The 16,338-nt window shown below is 38.0% G+C and overlaps 1 protein-coding gene across 9 annotated transcripts in view; it reads left to right on the top strand.

The window, feature by feature from the left end:
* Positions 1-1,484: 1,484 nt before the first annotated feature.
* Positions 1,485-16,338, top strand: part of KLHL8 (kelch like family member 8) — a 60,621-nt gene continuing 45,767 nt past the window's right edge. For 2 of the 9 annotated variants that reach the window (XM_027095911.1, XM_027095918.1), the window contains exons 1-2: positions 1,684-2,888; positions 13,082-13,193. The gene's annotated coding sequence lies outside the window, so the exon portion shown is untranslated. Of the gene's footprint in view, positions 1,624-1,678; positions 2,889-13,081; positions 13,208-16,338 lie in introns of those variants that run through there. The other 7 variants (XM_027095912.1, XM_027095913.1, XM_027095919.1 and 4 more) reach the window with 7 other exon arrangements.

A 16,338-nucleotide genomic window follows, 5' to 3' on the forward strand; every position in this document is an offset into this window, starting at 1 on the left:
ATTGTTATTTGGTTTGAGAATTTCATTTAACTTTCAGAATTTTTGCCTGACTCCCCTCTCCCAACAAAAAGCTCTATATTGGTATACCTTATATGTTCCCCACTCCCCTTGCCACGCTCTGCATACCTTTTTATTTCTCATTATCTGTTTAGTCTGTCTCCTCCACTAGATCTTAAGTCTCCACAAGGGCAGGGACTATTTGGTTTTGTTCACTGTGTATCTCCCAGTTCCTAACTCAGTGTCTGGCATATAGTAGGTGCTCACTAAATATTTTTGAAAAAATAAATGGTAACAATATTGAAATATTGTGTATATTTCTTTGACGTTGTTAGTAACTACAAGTAGTTTGGTATTTGTCAATTAGCAGAGGAAAAAAGAGCAGTTCTGTTCCATAAGCATTTTTTAGAAGATACTGCACATGCAATTAAAAAGAAGTTCAGATTATAAAAAAATTCTATTAGAACATGGTCTTATTAAATATATAGTATTACATCATGCTTCCAGACAAATTTTACAATGTGTGTGTGTGTACACTAAAACTGGTCTTGCTCTATTTTTCAAAATGTATTTACATTAAATTTGAAAAATATAATGTTCTGAAGAGAAATATTCTTAAGTATTAAGATTTATTTCTATTTCTGCTATTTAAAAAAATAAAAGTGATTTTTTTCCCCTAGAAACGAAAATTCAAAGTCATTTTGGGGTTTTTACATAAGATGCTAATGTTAAAAAAAAAACTCTTTTCTAGCAAAATCAATCCAAACCTATGTGTTAATATTTATAAATGTACCTAGGATTGAATTTATTCTGAAACAGATTCCTAGGGTTGTGAAAGCTAGAGGTTGCTCTAACAAAAGACACATTTTGGGGAATATCCTTCTTCAAAGTTTTTTCTTTGCTCTCTCATTATCCCCCTCCTCCTACATTTCATTGACTTTATCGAAAAATCAGTTTATTTCAACATCATTTTTACTTGCAATGGTTGTTAGCAGCGAGTGCTTAGGTCAATCAACGGCTTCCGTGGGCTTATAAACTGTGGTTATGTGCTTATAAACACCAGCTGTTTTATGTATCCTTTGTAGAGCCTGTGGAGAAACTGACAGTAATAAAAGTAGAAGCCTTTTTTTCCCTTTTTTTTTTTTTTTTTTTTAGAGACATAAACCCTAAGAACCCTCACCATGATCAGGAGGGGACTTATAGTACTGCCACAGAAGTGAAGAAACGGGTAACTCCACAGGTATTTATGCCACGGCCTATCTAAAAATGTGTTTTGGGGACGTCCGCTAGGCCCTGGCCCGTCAGCATCCGGCAGGATAACGCTCCCAGTCGGGTGAAAACTCCAGCTACCCAAGCGGAGCTGGGCTCGGAGAGCACGTGGGGCGGGGGCGGACCACCGGAGGAGGTAATTGGAAACCACACTTCCCAGAGTGCTGTGCGCAGGCGCGGGCGAGAGGACGCCAGGCACTGGCTGGGCTCGGCGAGGCCGCGCAACAGAGCGCGCGTCCGTCGGGTTCTCGCTTGGGGCTGGTAAGGCGCCGCTCGGGGCTGCGGGAACCTGATAGCGCGGCTGTATCCTTGGCGAGGCCGGGAGGAACCAAGCGGAGGGACGAGCAGAGGACTGAGGTAACCGGACGCTCGTTCCGCCTCACTTCCCTCTTCCTTTGTGCGGTGCTGTCCGCTCCTGCCAAGTCCTCCCTACCCCAGATCGTAGCGCCGCCCGGGCTCGTGCCTGCGGCGCGGGGAAACTCCAGCCCTGCGCGCAGTAACCCAAACTCCACAGCTGATAGGGTTTGGGCCCATTAAACCGCTGCACTGTTTCTGTGGCTCTCACGGGGTCGCGTTCCCCGAGGGAAACCCCAGTCTCTGACTCTGTCATTCTCGCCAGCGGCCCCCTGGCTCGCTCGTCTGGGTCTTTCGAAGAAGAGAGGGGCAAGCAGGTGGTTCTCGGGGGTCCCGGGCATGAGCAGTGCGGTGCGGCGGGCACGGGTTCGGGGTCCGGGGAGGGCGGCCCTACACCCCTGGGACCCGCGGCCTGTGGGGGTGGGGCAGGCAGGCTGACTCCGGGCTCTGCGGCGCCGGACGCGCGGCCCGCCGGGGGTTAACCGCTGTCCTGGATGCTCGCTGCGGGGGCTTGCTGCCCTCCCGGAGGGTTAGCCGCCCCTCTGGGACTGGCCCGCCTGAGGGGTTCGTGGCCCGTCGGGACTGGCCGGTCCGCGGGGCTCGCTGAGGATCGGACTGCCTGGTGCTGGGGGCTTGCAGCCCGCGCCCGGTGGACCATCCGCGGGGGTGGAGACCGGATCGAAGAGTGCCTCCCGGTGAGACACCAGAAACTGCAGCCTCTTTCAAAACACGCAGCTGCTCAATGGAGTTGTTTTACAGTCACGGATGCCTGCTCTCTCCTCCTTTCTCTCAGTTCTGGGCTTAGCTTGCTGGTTTCCTGCGGGAGGCGATTTATCTACTTCGCTCGAGTTTTCTAGCCCAGGGCTGGTCCTTTACTGGATTCGCACTGTCCTAGCGTTTGGGTGCCTGCGTTTGAAAAGCTTTTTATATGTTTTCGCACTTGGCAGTGTTGGATCGGATGACTTTTTGTAGAAAATTGAACTTTTCTCAGTATTCCTTCTAATCTGCATTAATAGCATAACTACGTTTGGCCCTTTACCTTATGCTAATGTTACCACTTTGGGAGAAAGTTCTTGAAAGAAACTGGTTCGACACAGGTATTTTATCTGCTCGTTGCACGTTTTTTTTCTTTGTTTTCTTTGCATTGTGTTTTTTTTCCTGTGTAGGTTGATACTTGCTGACCCTTGGTGTTTTTCATTTTCATTCTATGAGGAAATCCTTTTCCTCCACCTCCCTCGAGTCTTGATCCTGCCAGAGGGTAGACTTGGGTAAGCAGAGGATCTCTCTACTTGGCGGTGGCTTTTTTCATTGGCTGCTGCTTTTCCTCCTCCTTCCTAGGGGCACCCACTTTAGTTTGTCAGTCAACCCATGACCTACTTCAAACTTTCAGTCACTTTGTATAGCGCCCTTAAGATACGAAGAGTATAAATATCAAAAGAAATCTTAAGATAGCATACTCTATTGCATTTAGCTTCATCATGTTAACAGTTAAAGCTGTTAATTCTTTCAGCATTTGATAAGATTACTATTATTTTCTAAGATGGTAATATATTCTGTAATAATTGCACATTCTGTATCCTGGCAGGAAATTTAATTCACAGCCAGTGAGGGTAATTTTAAAAAATACTATTTCCTCATTTGTTAAGAAGAAAGTGAAGCAGATAAATTAGACCCCCCCCCCCCCCCCCATCAAAAAAATTTTTTTTTTTTACAGTTTTTTTTGGTTCATAGCAAATTTTTTTTTTTTTTTTTTTTTTTTGCGGTACGCGGGCCTCTCACTGTTGTGGCCTCTCCCGTTGTGGAGCACAGGCTCCGGACGTGCAGGCTCACCGGGCATGGCTCACGGGCCTAGCCGCCCCGCGGCATGTGGGATCTTCCCGGACCGGGGCACGAACCCGTGTCCCCTGCATCGGCAAGCGGACTCTCAACCACTGCGCTACCAGGGAAGCCCCGTAGCAAATTTAAGTGGGAGGTGCAGATTTCATATACCCCCTGCCCTCATATGCCCCCTGCCTTGCCCCATGTATGCACAGTCTCCCCTAACAAAATCCCCACACCAGAATGGTACACTTGTTACACTCGATGAACCTGCATTGATACATCATCACCCAAAGTCCAGAGTTTACATGAAGGTTCACTCTTGGTGTTGTACATTCTGTGGGATTAGACAAATGACCCTTTTTCAAAAAATCAAGAACTCTTTTAGAGTTGTAGAGAACTGAAAATGGGTTTGTCATTTTGAAAAGATTAAAGGGGCTATTTTGAACCTCCTAAAAATTAATTTCAAATAGCTTTTGTGTTTTAAAACATTGGATATTTAAACTGGTTTCTTATATTTGAATTTTTAACAAAGAGTCATTTATTTTTGTGTATTAAGAACTAAAGAGTTGAGGGAGAAAAAATGCTTCGTAGAATAAGAAAATGTCATATTTTTCAGTCCTGAAACTCATTAGCTTGAGAGTTTCTTCACTTTTCTGAAAAACATGTTTTATGTAAACCAATGAAGCAAGAGGAAATGGAACATTTGAAATATACTTTTTAAAAAAAATTGATGTCAGTATTCAAGATACAACTACACTAAAATGTGACCCATTAGGCTTTTTTTTAAAAAATCTATTTTCTTTGTGTGAGGGGCTCTTGTGGAAGCATCAGGATATAATAACATATTGAGCTCAGTTCTGGAACTAGGCAACTCTGGATTACAATACCAGCTCTTCAGTTGTTGGCTCTGTGACTCTGTCAAGTTATTTTCTGAACCTCTATTTCCTTAGCTGTAAAAGGGGGTAAAAATATTCATTTTTATAATGTGAAGTCATTTTATAAACTGTAATGCACTATCATATTTATCAGTATCATTAGTCACATGCTATATTTCAAAATGTTGCCAGTGTAGTTTATTTTCTGTTGAATACTGCTTATGTAAGTACTGTCAAACTTCTTTTTTTAAGGGTTGGCTGTACAAGAGAGTTCATTGTCTGGTTATGAATAATTTAGTTGGTTCTTGTGAGTCAGAGGTAAAATTATGGAAGAGGGTCAAAGGGACCTTGAGAAAATTTCTACTTTGTCTCTGATTCTTAACCTGGATCTGTGGATGTGTCCATAAATGGTCTTCCAAGAGTCTGAATTCTGTGTAAATTTGTGTTTTTCTGGGGAGAAGACCCACAGCTTTCAATGTATGTTTAAAAGGAGTTCACGGCCCTTTTTAACTGAACTGAAGCATTAGCTTCAGTTATCTAAGGAGGTTTCTTTACTAGATATTTTGCAGATTATTTTTAAAATTTTTTTTTGATAAAGGAAAGTGAACAGAATTTTGTGTTTGTGTATGTGTATACAGATAATTTTTGAAGCACCGTGAGTGCCTGTTTTTCTTCTAGAAATAGAGCTTGATATTTTTGATATATTATGTTCATACCAATAAGAGTGCTGCTGCTTATACCTGGAGCGCACACCACTGATGGATCCATTATTGTTAGGCAGATAATGTCCACTCCTCCTCCTACCCCTCCAGGCTTGATGGGCGTTAAAATGCATGGCAAAGAATGTCACCCTGATACAATCCAGCATGTTAGAATATGATTTTGAAATGCTAAAAGATAATTTGGTTTGTTTATTCTAAAATTTGGACTTTTTTCTTTTCTCAACAAAACACCAGATGCTAAAGAAAACTAAGCATTTTCTCTTCCAAACTAGATGATGATACTCACATAGTATATTTATGTTGTAATATTTCTTTTTATATAACACGGAATGTGAAGTTATATTGAATTCTAATTGATGATCATTTTAACATTCAGCATTGCTAGTTTGGAAAGAATGTGAAATTTACAGTCAGCTTATGTAGATTAAATTTTAATTTGTGATTTTAATTATGACATTTAAAATTAATCTTATTTGCATTTTGGGAATTTCAGAAGTAGGTTAGTGTTCTAAGTTTGAGTTCATTCCTGTAATAGAGTTTGGAAGTAAGCTATATCAAACTGCCCTATTTTCTTTGTTAGTGGTAGATTGCTGGGCTATAAGGCTTTACAGTGTGAAGCGAACTTCTGTTTCTGGATCAGTTACCAGTAGCAGTCACAAGGTCTGAAGAGTATGAGGTGGATGAAGTGATGGTATACAAACTTATGAATGAGTGTATCCAGTGGAGTAATGTCTTTTTAAAAAATTATTAATTAATTTGTTTATTTGGCTGCGTCGGGTCTTAGTTGAGGCACGCAGGATGTTCGTTGAGGCGTGCGGGATCTTCCATTGAGGCGTGCGGGTTCTCTCTTCTGTAGTTGTGGTGTGCGGGCTTCAGGGCGCGTGGGCTCTGTAGTTTGCGGCAGGTGGGCTCTCTCATTGAGGTGCATGAACTCAGCAGTTGTGGCCTGCAGGCTTAGTTGCCCCGTGGCATGTGGGATCTTAGTTCCCTGACCAGGGATCGAACCCACGTCCCTTGCATTGGAAGGCAGATTCTTTACCACTGGACCACCAGGGAAGTCCCCCTCTTTTTTGAGTTTTTTTCTTTTATTCCCCCCCCCTTTTTTTATTTTTTTATTTTTTTGCCGTATGTGGGCGTCTCACTGCTGTGGCCTCTCCCGTTGCGGAGCACAGGCTCCGGACGCGCAGGCTCAGCGGCCATGGCTCACGGGCCTAGCCGCTCCGCGGCACGTGGGATCTTCCCGGACCGGGGCACGAACCCGTGTCCCCTGCATCGGCAGGCGAACTCTCAACCACTGCGCCACCAGGGAAGCCCCTCTTTTCCCCTTGGATATTGGTATTTTCATTTGATAGCTGAATGCTTTTCAAAGTTCAAGGTTCTAAATAAATACTTGGGGATTTATAAAGTAGCAGAACTATGTTCAGCTCTCTAGATTTGCACTTTATAAAAGTAGTCTGAGAGGTCTATATGGATCTTGAAGATCAGTTAGAGATGAATGTCAGCATTTGCATAGTGTGTGTATATCTGTATACACACACATATATATAAAAGTCACTGTGTTGCATCTTTAGTTATTTTAATGCAGAGGATTGTGTATTTCTTTAATAATGAAAGTTTGAGTTAAATTAATTGGATACAGAAAACAGGAATCATTTCAGCAAAAATTTTATCTATGGAAATACTGTCATGTTGAGAAGATCAGTGATTTTATAAGGGAAAAGAATCTGAAAAAATACGTATAAGTGAATCACTTTGCTGTTCACCTGAAACAAACACAACATTGTAAATCAACTATACTTCAATTTTTAAAAAATCTGTGATTTTATGTGTGTTCTCTTACTCTTGAACTTTAAAAAAAATTCAAAAATTTTCTGTATGGGGAGAATATTATTAACATCCATATTTAATTCTTAAAATCTATACATACCATACAAAGATGTAGTTACACTCCCTGTACAAAGACAGTTAGTGCCATCTTTGGCCTAGTGTTAAAAGTTTTGGCTGTATAGTCACGCAAGCCTGTGTTGAGTCTTGGGCATTGCCACTTATAGCTGTGTGACCTTGGGTAGGTTTCTTAACTTCTGTGAGCCTTATTGTCTACAACTGTAAATATAGGAATAATACCTCTTTGAGTTGTCCTGAGGAGTGGAATGAATAAATGTGAAATATCTAACTCAAATAATAGCAGTTACTTGTATAACTTCTGTGCCAGACAATTTATTAACTCAGTCCTTATAACAGTTTTATGGATTATGAAATTTGTACTGTAACTTTCCTCATTTTTACAGGTAAAGAAACTGAGGCTGATAAAAGGTTATATAACTTAACCAAAGTCATACAGTCATACATACAAAGTAGATAGTAAGCACTCAACTAATGCTGACTGTTTATTTTTTTAAAAAAAAGACTTAGAGTAATATAGCCAGTTCTCATCTTTTGCTATAGTGAAAAATGAATCTGAATGTAGATCACTATATAGCATATTTTGTTTCTTTGCTGGAAAAAACGTGATTGAAGGATTGTGTTCCTCACCAAGGGCTGAGGATCACATAATTTGTAAAAGTAATAATGTCCATTTATTGAATGCTTGCTGTGAACTAGACACAGGGCTAAGTACTTTACTTATACTACTTCATTTATCCTTCCCAACAGTCTTACAGAAAGCTGAGGCTCAGAGTGATTTTAAGTGACTTGCCCAAGGTTACACAACTAGCAGGGACTCTCAAAACTGGCTCTAAAGTCTGCTATTAACCACTAGTTCATGTGCCTTGTGTTAAATATGACTATAGATTTCTCTAAAAAGAAAGGCAACAGCTTCAATAATTTTAAATAGGAAAAAAGTACTCTCATAGTTTAGAACTAGAAGTACAATAGGCCCTCTGTATCTGCAGATTCCATATATGCAGATTCAAGGAAACTCAGATCGAAAATATTCAAGAAAAAAATTCCAGAAAGTTCCAAAAAGCAAAACTTGAATTAGCTGTGCACTGGCAACTATTTACATAGCATTTACATTGTATTAGGTATTATAATTAATCCAGAGAGGATTTAAAGTATATGAGAGGAGGATGTACATAGGTTATATGCAAATACCATGCCATTTTATATAAGGGACTTGAGCATCATTGCATTTTGGTACGAAGTGCCGTGTCCTGGAACTAATCCCCCAGGATATCAAGGGAAGACTGTAAACAGCAATTTCCCAGATCTATGGTCTTGTAGGCCAAACCCAGCTTGCTTCTGGTTTTGTAAAGTTTTATTGGAACACAACCACACTCATTACTTTATTATCTATGGGTGCTTTCCTACCACAATGGCATAGTTGAGTAGTTGGGACAGTCTCAGTGACACATAAAGCCTGAAATATTTACTGTCTGGCCCTTTACAGAAAAAGATTGTTGACCCCTGACCTAGACCAATGCTGTTCTTTTATAAATGAAGAAATTGAGACATGAGAGATTAGGTAACTTCCCAATAATGCAGTAGTTAAAATCCAATTCTGATACCTAACTCACTGTTTTTTCTCCTATACCGTGCTACTTCTTAAGTCCTATAAAATCAACAAGTGTACCATATAATCATTATATAAGGGACTTTAAAGTATTATAAAATGTTTATAATATATAGGAATATTTAACCTAGTTAAAACAGAATGCTAGCTATAATAAGAGTAAACATTTAGTCATTTCTCTTTCTTTCTTAGAATTTGAAGAGCTTTGGGATTACACTTTGTATAGCCCATGCCTTAAAGTTCTGCAGCCAGCTTTAAACTTATATTTCCTTATTTTCCTTCACAAATTTTTCTGTAAAAAATAGAGGCTTTGGAATTGTTTCATTAATTGATTGTAAACAGCAGTTCAAGTTAGAAACCTATCACATATACATCTATAAAATACAGATCATACAGTTTGTACCTAGTTTCTTCTACTTACCGTTACATTATCCGTGGAAGTTTTTAAGCATTGAGGTGATGTGTTGAGATTTGAATTTGGGAATGATAACTGGCAGCAGTAAGAAGGATGTATTGGGGAGAGAAGAGGCTGTGGGGAGGCTATAATAATAACTGTGAGATGATGGGGCCTGTGACTAAAGTGGTGTGGCTGGAGAAGCAAGGCCAACAATATGAGAAAAATTTAGGGAGGAGAATGTATGAAACTTGGTTATAGTTGGATAAAGTGGAATGGGAACTTTGAGTACATGTGAGCTATTGCATTCAATGGGCAGCCCTCTTGATCACCAAGGCTAGTTTAGGCTCTCCCATATTATCCAGCATATTTCTCTACTATTGCCTTTACCACATTATTATTATCACCTGTTTGTGTCCCGTCTAGATGATTCAAGCTCCTTAATGTTGGGAATTATGTCATGTCTTATTCATCTTTTGGGGGGACAGATTACTTTAAAAAATTAGATTATGCTTTTGCATACATTTTTTTTTTAAAAAAGAAAAATACAAGAGATAGATTGGTTAAGGTATTCCTAAATTTCTTCACATTTAGGATCTGACTCTTGAAGCATTTTAATGAGTCCCTTGTTTTTCCATTCATTATAATCTCATCCATCTAGAGGATTGATGATGCAGCCTTTCTTAAGTGTGCTGTATCATCTTCTGAGGGATTTTCGTCTAGGCCACTAACAACACCATTCCTCAAATTTTAATGTGGATACTTTCTTGGTGTAATACATGTTATTTTTGCATGTATCTTAGTAGCAAAACATAATACAGCCTCACCTATTGTGGCTACTTGCCTTGCTTGAGTCCCATAAAGTAGTGCTTTTCAGACGCTGTAGTGAAAAACTAGTCTATGAACTAATACTTTGGTAAAGACAACAAAAATAAATTACTGGAAAAATGAAATGAAAAAAAGGACACACAAAATTCAAACTTCAATTTTTTATGAAATTCAACAGACATAAAATTACTTTCAAATATAGCTTTGCTATCAGAGTTTCTAGACACTCCATTTGTGTACTGCCTCACTGCAGACCTGTTTAAAAAAAAAAACGTTTGTGGACCAGATCCATTTTGAATAGTACTGCTAGTACTGCTGTAAAGCACTTTGTTGTTGCTTTTCATATTCATCTTTGAATTTCCAGAACCTGCAATATTACATGTGATGACTGATTGAATGATTAATATAAGACAGATGGTGTTTATCCTTAACACTGACAGTGTTTGTTTTTTAATTGAAATTTCTTGAAATGTTATAAAACCACATGAGTAGTATATCCTTAGCATATATATGCATATGTTGGTTTATGTGCTTATTTTGTAAAAATAAAAGGAAGTTGCCAAACTCCAAAGAGAAGACTGATTCTTGTATAGCCATGGTAACAATTAGTCATCAGAACCAATTTCAAATCTGCTTACTCAATAAATGACAGTTCTTTAGCATTCATTTTAAGTCAGTGTAATAAATCAACAACAGCTTCCCTTAGTGAACAAGATTTTGCAAGCCTCTGCAAGTCCACCAGCCACTGAACGCCACACTTCCTCGCAAGCTCTATGTAAGATTAGCAATGTGCTCTACTCAGAGGGACTATGCCTGACCAGCATGGCTCTCCCTGAAGTAAGAATTATTATTTAGCTTTGTGTTTTTTGCTTTATTTCATATATTGAGTGGGAAATATCTCATCTTTTGACACTTGGAAACAAATTATTGGTAAATTAATTTTTTAGTAGGCTTCATGTTTTTATTCAAGTAATTATCATCTGTTATCTGAGTACAACCCTGTGACTTCTATGACATTCTCAAGTAAAAATAATAATAGGGGCTCCTCTTAAGAGTTTGCAAATGCAATTCACATATTTAGGTAAACTTCAAGTCCTTTTTTTTAAAAAAAACTGTTTATACTAGACCTTTAAACTATTGTGACTGTAATAAATTAAGTGGTCCAGTTCAGACAAGGAAATGATTATTGGTAGTGAAGCCTCAGTAGAATGCCTTCTCAATAAAACAGACTCTAAAATAGAAACATCTTTCAAAATATACAGTGCAGTGAAAATGTTGTTTTTAGACCAGGGAAATGACAGTAGTATTTAACAAGCAGATTCTGATAACAAGTAACAATTGTATCTAAACATGCTAATGCTAAGAAACACATTTTTTTGTAAGTCACAGTAAATTCTTGGAAGTTTCATGTACCTTTACTGAGTAGGAACTACTGAAGCTGTAATTCAGTTTGTCAAAGCAGCAAATTTTCCTTTAATTATTGGCATAATATATTTTTTTCTGGACCATTTCATTCAAAATTTAAAATCTCTATACTCTTTGCTTTTGTAAATAAAAAGGAAATAATGAGTATAGCTTAATTTTTTTCTGACTTAAAAGTAAAAAAATAAATTTTAAGAAACATTTACCTGTGAAATGAAGTAATTCAAAAATGTCTGCTAAGTGACATCCTTTATGATTGTGATTAAAATAATATATGCAGAATGCAGTGTTATTTTAGTTAAGATAATTTATATGTTGATTTGGATAATAGAAAAACACTCTCCAGGGTTCATAATTACTCTGTTCATCCATTCCAAAAGTATTTTTAGCACCTCTGTTTACCATGTGTTGTGCTCAACATGGGAACAGTAGGAGTGCGTAGAAAGTGCCTATATTTTGGGGACTTACATAGTGTTACGGTAAAGACTAATAGTGAATAGGCAATTATTACGAGTATTATAAATTTGACTAAAAAGTTGAGTATGGTATAATCCACTATATAAGCACAATGAAAAAGATGTGATTAAATTGTTATAGGAGCACAGAGGAAGTACACCCAATCCAGACTAGGAATAAGGGAGATTTTCAGGGCTGGCCTTTTTGAGCAAATGAACCTCAGCTGAGTCTTAATAAATGAGTAGGTGTCAGTTGATAAGACTGGGAGTTGGTAAAGGGCATTTCAAAATGAGAAGATAGCCTGAACAGAGGCAGAGAGGTATGAAATAGCATGAAGTGTGTGGAGAATTACGTGCCGTCATGTTTTCCTCTATACAACATAAGGTGGGGTTTACCATCTTATTTCACAAATCCACACGAGTTAAGTTTGGTAAATACACACACATTCTCTGTCAACTTTCAGATATAGCTCTAAAATTAATCAGAAACTGCTATAAAATATATTTTGTATCATTTAAAATCTTTTAACTGAATTGTAAAGAGTACAAACTAAGGTTATTTTAAAGAAGAATGAGTCTAATAGCACTATTGCTGCCTGTAGTAAGTACTGCATCAGTAACTATATAGCATTGAGTTTACTTTAGAGGTGCTTTCAATCAAAGTGCCATTTGGAATTCTTTCTACTTAGTACTCTTCTGATTAATATTTAGTATAAAAGTCACTCTTTGCCTGTAAAGACCTTTCTGAGGATAATACAGTATGAGTTAATACAGTATTCTGCATAATAGTATTTCATCTTGATAGTACATGCTAAAATGTCAGATTATAAATGCAAAGAAGTTTGAAAAAAGAAAATAAAGTGGGCTGACTTCACATAGTAGTACCTTTATGCTTTTGCTGTAAGGCCTCTTTTCTGTGATTGTGAATTGTTGTGTTTACATGTAAAAGTACATTATTTTTTGTTGTGTATTTCCTGCAGTGAACCAGTAAAACCTATCTTCTTCTGTTTGAAGTATTTTTTTCTTCAGAACTTCCTATTTTGTTGGTTGATGTGACTTTACTGGCTCTTAGAGGAACAATAAAAATGGCCTCAACTTCCTGTCTGCCTCAGTGTCATAATGTGCCAGGGTATGATAGAAACAAACTTCCGTGGACCATCTCTTTTTTTCTGGTGTTTTTAATCTCTTAATATATTGGGGAAGGAGGAGTATCATCTTTTTTTCTTCCTAGGAGTCAGAATCTTAGATACATTAAAAAAAATTCTGGGTTAGAGTTTAGGTGGAGTTACACTTGCACTCATTATTAATATGCAGTCTTTATAAGTCTCACAGTCAGTTCTTATTAGGATGTTATCTCTTTTTTTTTTAACGTCTTTATTGAATTTGTTACAGTAATGCTTCTGTTTTTTATGTTTTGGTTTTTTGGTCGCAAGGCATGTGGGATCTTAACTGGCCAACCAAGGATCGAACCTGCACCCCCTGCATTGGAAGGCAAAGTCTTAACCACTGGATCTCCAGGGAAGTCCCTCGGCTAAGTTCTATAGAGTGAGTGTCTTAGGGTAAATATTCTTTTCCTGCTCCTGTCTTCCTGTTCTACTTTATATAATAGACTTTTTAAAAAGTTGAAAACATTGCATTCTTTAAATAGACCATTTTAAAAGAATTTAGTATAGAAAGTTTTTGAGCTGTTGTGTCTTGCCCAAATCTGATGTCAAATGTAAAAGTAATTTTATCAAAATGAATATTTGTTAATGCCCTTTTTATAGAGCAGTCCTCTGACAAAGGAAATAATTTTATGACCATAATAAAGCCTTTTACTAGATAGAAGCTAGAGTAGTTTGATATAAGGTAAGATACGTAGATGTTTTTGAGACATAATCTTTTCAAAGAGTTCACACTGTATTAAGCAGATATGTCTAAAACACAAGGGGAAGAAAACTAAATGAATTAGAGAAGTCAAACTACTGTTTGTTTTCGTAGAAGGGAGATCACATCCCATTGGAAGAATTAGAGAAGACTTCATGAAAGAAGCATTACTTAATAGGCTAGGCTTTCACATCATTGCCCCATGAGGAACAGCTTGAGAACTTGTACATAAACTTGAGGAAAATGGAATAGTGAAGTCTGTGATATAGTAGAAGAAGAATGGGCTTAATCAGAACTGAATTGAAACCCTAACTCCCACCATTTTTTAAAAAATAAATTTATTTTATTTATTTATTTTTGGCTTCATTGGGGTTTTGTTGCTGCACATGGGCTTTCTCTAGTTGCAGAGAGCGGGGGCTACTGTTCGTTGTGGTGCGTGTGCTTCTCATTGCAGTGGCTTCTCGTTGTGGAGCACGGGCTCTAGGTGTACAGGTTTCAGTAATTATGGCACACGGGCTTAGTTGCTCCGCAGCGTTTGGGATCTTCCTGTACCAGGGCTCAAACTCACGTTCCCTGCATTGGCAGGCGGATTCTTAACCACTGCACCACCAGGGAAGTCCCTTCCACCATTTTCTACCTGTGTGACAGCAAGTCAGGGATGTTTAGGCTGTCTGTAATGTAGTTGTGATGCTTAAATGACAGAGTACAGTCTGCCCTCTGTATCTGCACATTCTGCATCTGTGGAAAGGGAGGGCCAGCTGTATTATGCCATTTTGTATAAGAGACTTGAGCATCGTTGGGTTTTGGTATTTGAGGGGGGTCCTGGAACCAATCCCTCATGGATACTGAGGGATGACTGTATATGTAAGATTTCTGGAAAAATATGTGACACCCAGTGGTTTAGTAAATAGTCCTTCCCCTCCTTTTCCCTACTTTATGTCAAAAATTAATGGAGGAAAAGATTGGGAGGTAGGCTGAAGTCAGATCAAGGAGAGTCTTGAATGCCTGGATAAGCTGTTGAAATACATAACATTAAGCAGTTTGGAAGGGACACTTATAGCTAGATAAATCTGGCAGCCTTGCCCTTGATGGATGTTTAGGGATGGGACAAAGGAGCATTAATGGTTAATGGAAGATATGAATTAGAGTACAGTGAAAGAGAGTAGAGTTCAGTGAGAGTAGGAAGAAAGAGATGAATAGGAGAGAGATTTTTCCCAAGTAGAAATCAGGGGAATTAAAACTGATGGGTTATGTAAGTCGAAAAAGGAGTCAGATTGGCTCAGGATTTGAATTAGGGCAACTGAAAAAATGGCGTTGCCACTTGCAAAAGCAGAGGAATTAGAAAAAATAGCTGGTTTTACAAGGGGGAATTAGACTTTGATTTTTCATGTATTTTTGTTCTGTAATTCTGTTTCACTTGCAGTATGCTCTGAACAGTAGTGCAGGGGTTAATAGCACAGACACTTGGAGTCCTGCTGGCTAGGTTTGAGTCCTGACTCCACCACTTAAAATTATTGTATCTTCTTGGTGAATTGACCCTTTTATGTATGTAGTGTCTTTTTTTTTTTTTTGAGGTAAACTACTCACAACATAAAATTTCCCATCTAAACCATTTTTAAGTGTACAGTACATTAGTGTTAAGTGTGTTTACATTGTGCAAAAATGAAATGCTTATACCCATTGAACGGCAACTCTTCTTTTTCCCCACCCCTCAGCCTCTGGTAATCACCATTTTATTTTTTTCTAAGAATATGACTACTTCAGATACCTCATATAAGTGGATTCATGCAGTATTTGTCTTTTTTGTGACGGCCTTATTTCACTTAGCATAAATGTCCTCAAGGTCCATCCGTGTTGTGGCATATAACAATTTTCTTCTTTTTTTTTTAAGACTGAATAATACTCATTCTATGAATAATACTTACTCTATGTGTATACCACTTTTTCTTAATCCATTCATCCATTGATGGGCATTTAGGTTGCTTCTACCTCTTGGCTGTTGTGAATAATGCTGCAGTGAACATGGTTACGCAAATATATCTTCTTGGTCCTGTTTTCAGTTCTTTTGTATATATACACAGAAGTGGGATTGCTGCATGATGTGGTAATTCTATTTTAGATTTTTGCGGAACTGTCATACTGTTTATGTTCTATCTGTACTGTATTAATATTCCCAGCAACAGTGTGTAAGGATTCCAGTTTCTCCGCATCTTGGCCAGCATTTGTTATCTTCTGTTTGTTTTGAAAGTGTGAGGTGGTATCTCATTGTGATTTTGACTTGCATTTCCCTAATGATTAGCGATGTTAAGCACCTTTTCGTATGTTTATTGGCCATTTGTATTTCTTTGGAGAAATGTTTATTCAAGTTCTTTGCCCATTTTTAATTGGATTGTCAGTTTTTTATTGTGTGTTATAGGAGTTTATTATGGATATTAACCCCTCATCAGGTATATGGTTTGCAAATATTTTCTGCCATTCTGTGGGTTGCCTTTTTACCCTGTTAATTGTTTCCTTTGCTGCACAGAAGTTTTAAAGTTTGATATAGTCCCTGTTTGTCTATTTTTTTTCTTTTGTTGCTGGTGCTTTTGGTCATATATCCAAGAAATCATTGCCAAATCCAGTGTCAAAGTGTTTTCCCCATGTTTTCTTCTAGGAGTTTTATAGTTTCAGGTCTTACATTTAGATCTTTAATATACTTTGGGTTAATTTTTGTGCATGGTGTAAGGTAAGAGTCAAACTTTATTCTTTTGCATGTGGATATCCATGTTTTATATAGTGTCTTTTTATTATCACTAGTAATTTTCTTTACTCTGAAGTTTGTGTT

This window comes from Aethalodelphis obliquidens, unplaced genomic scaffold (assembly GCF_003676395.1).
Source record: "Aethalodelphis obliquidens isolate GAN/ISIS:26980383/991018 unplaced genomic scaffold, ASM367639v1 scaffold95, whole genome shotgun sequence".
Taxonomy (NCBI): Eukaryota; Metazoa; Chordata; class Mammalia; order Artiodactyla; family Delphinidae; genus Aethalodelphis; species Aethalodelphis obliquidens.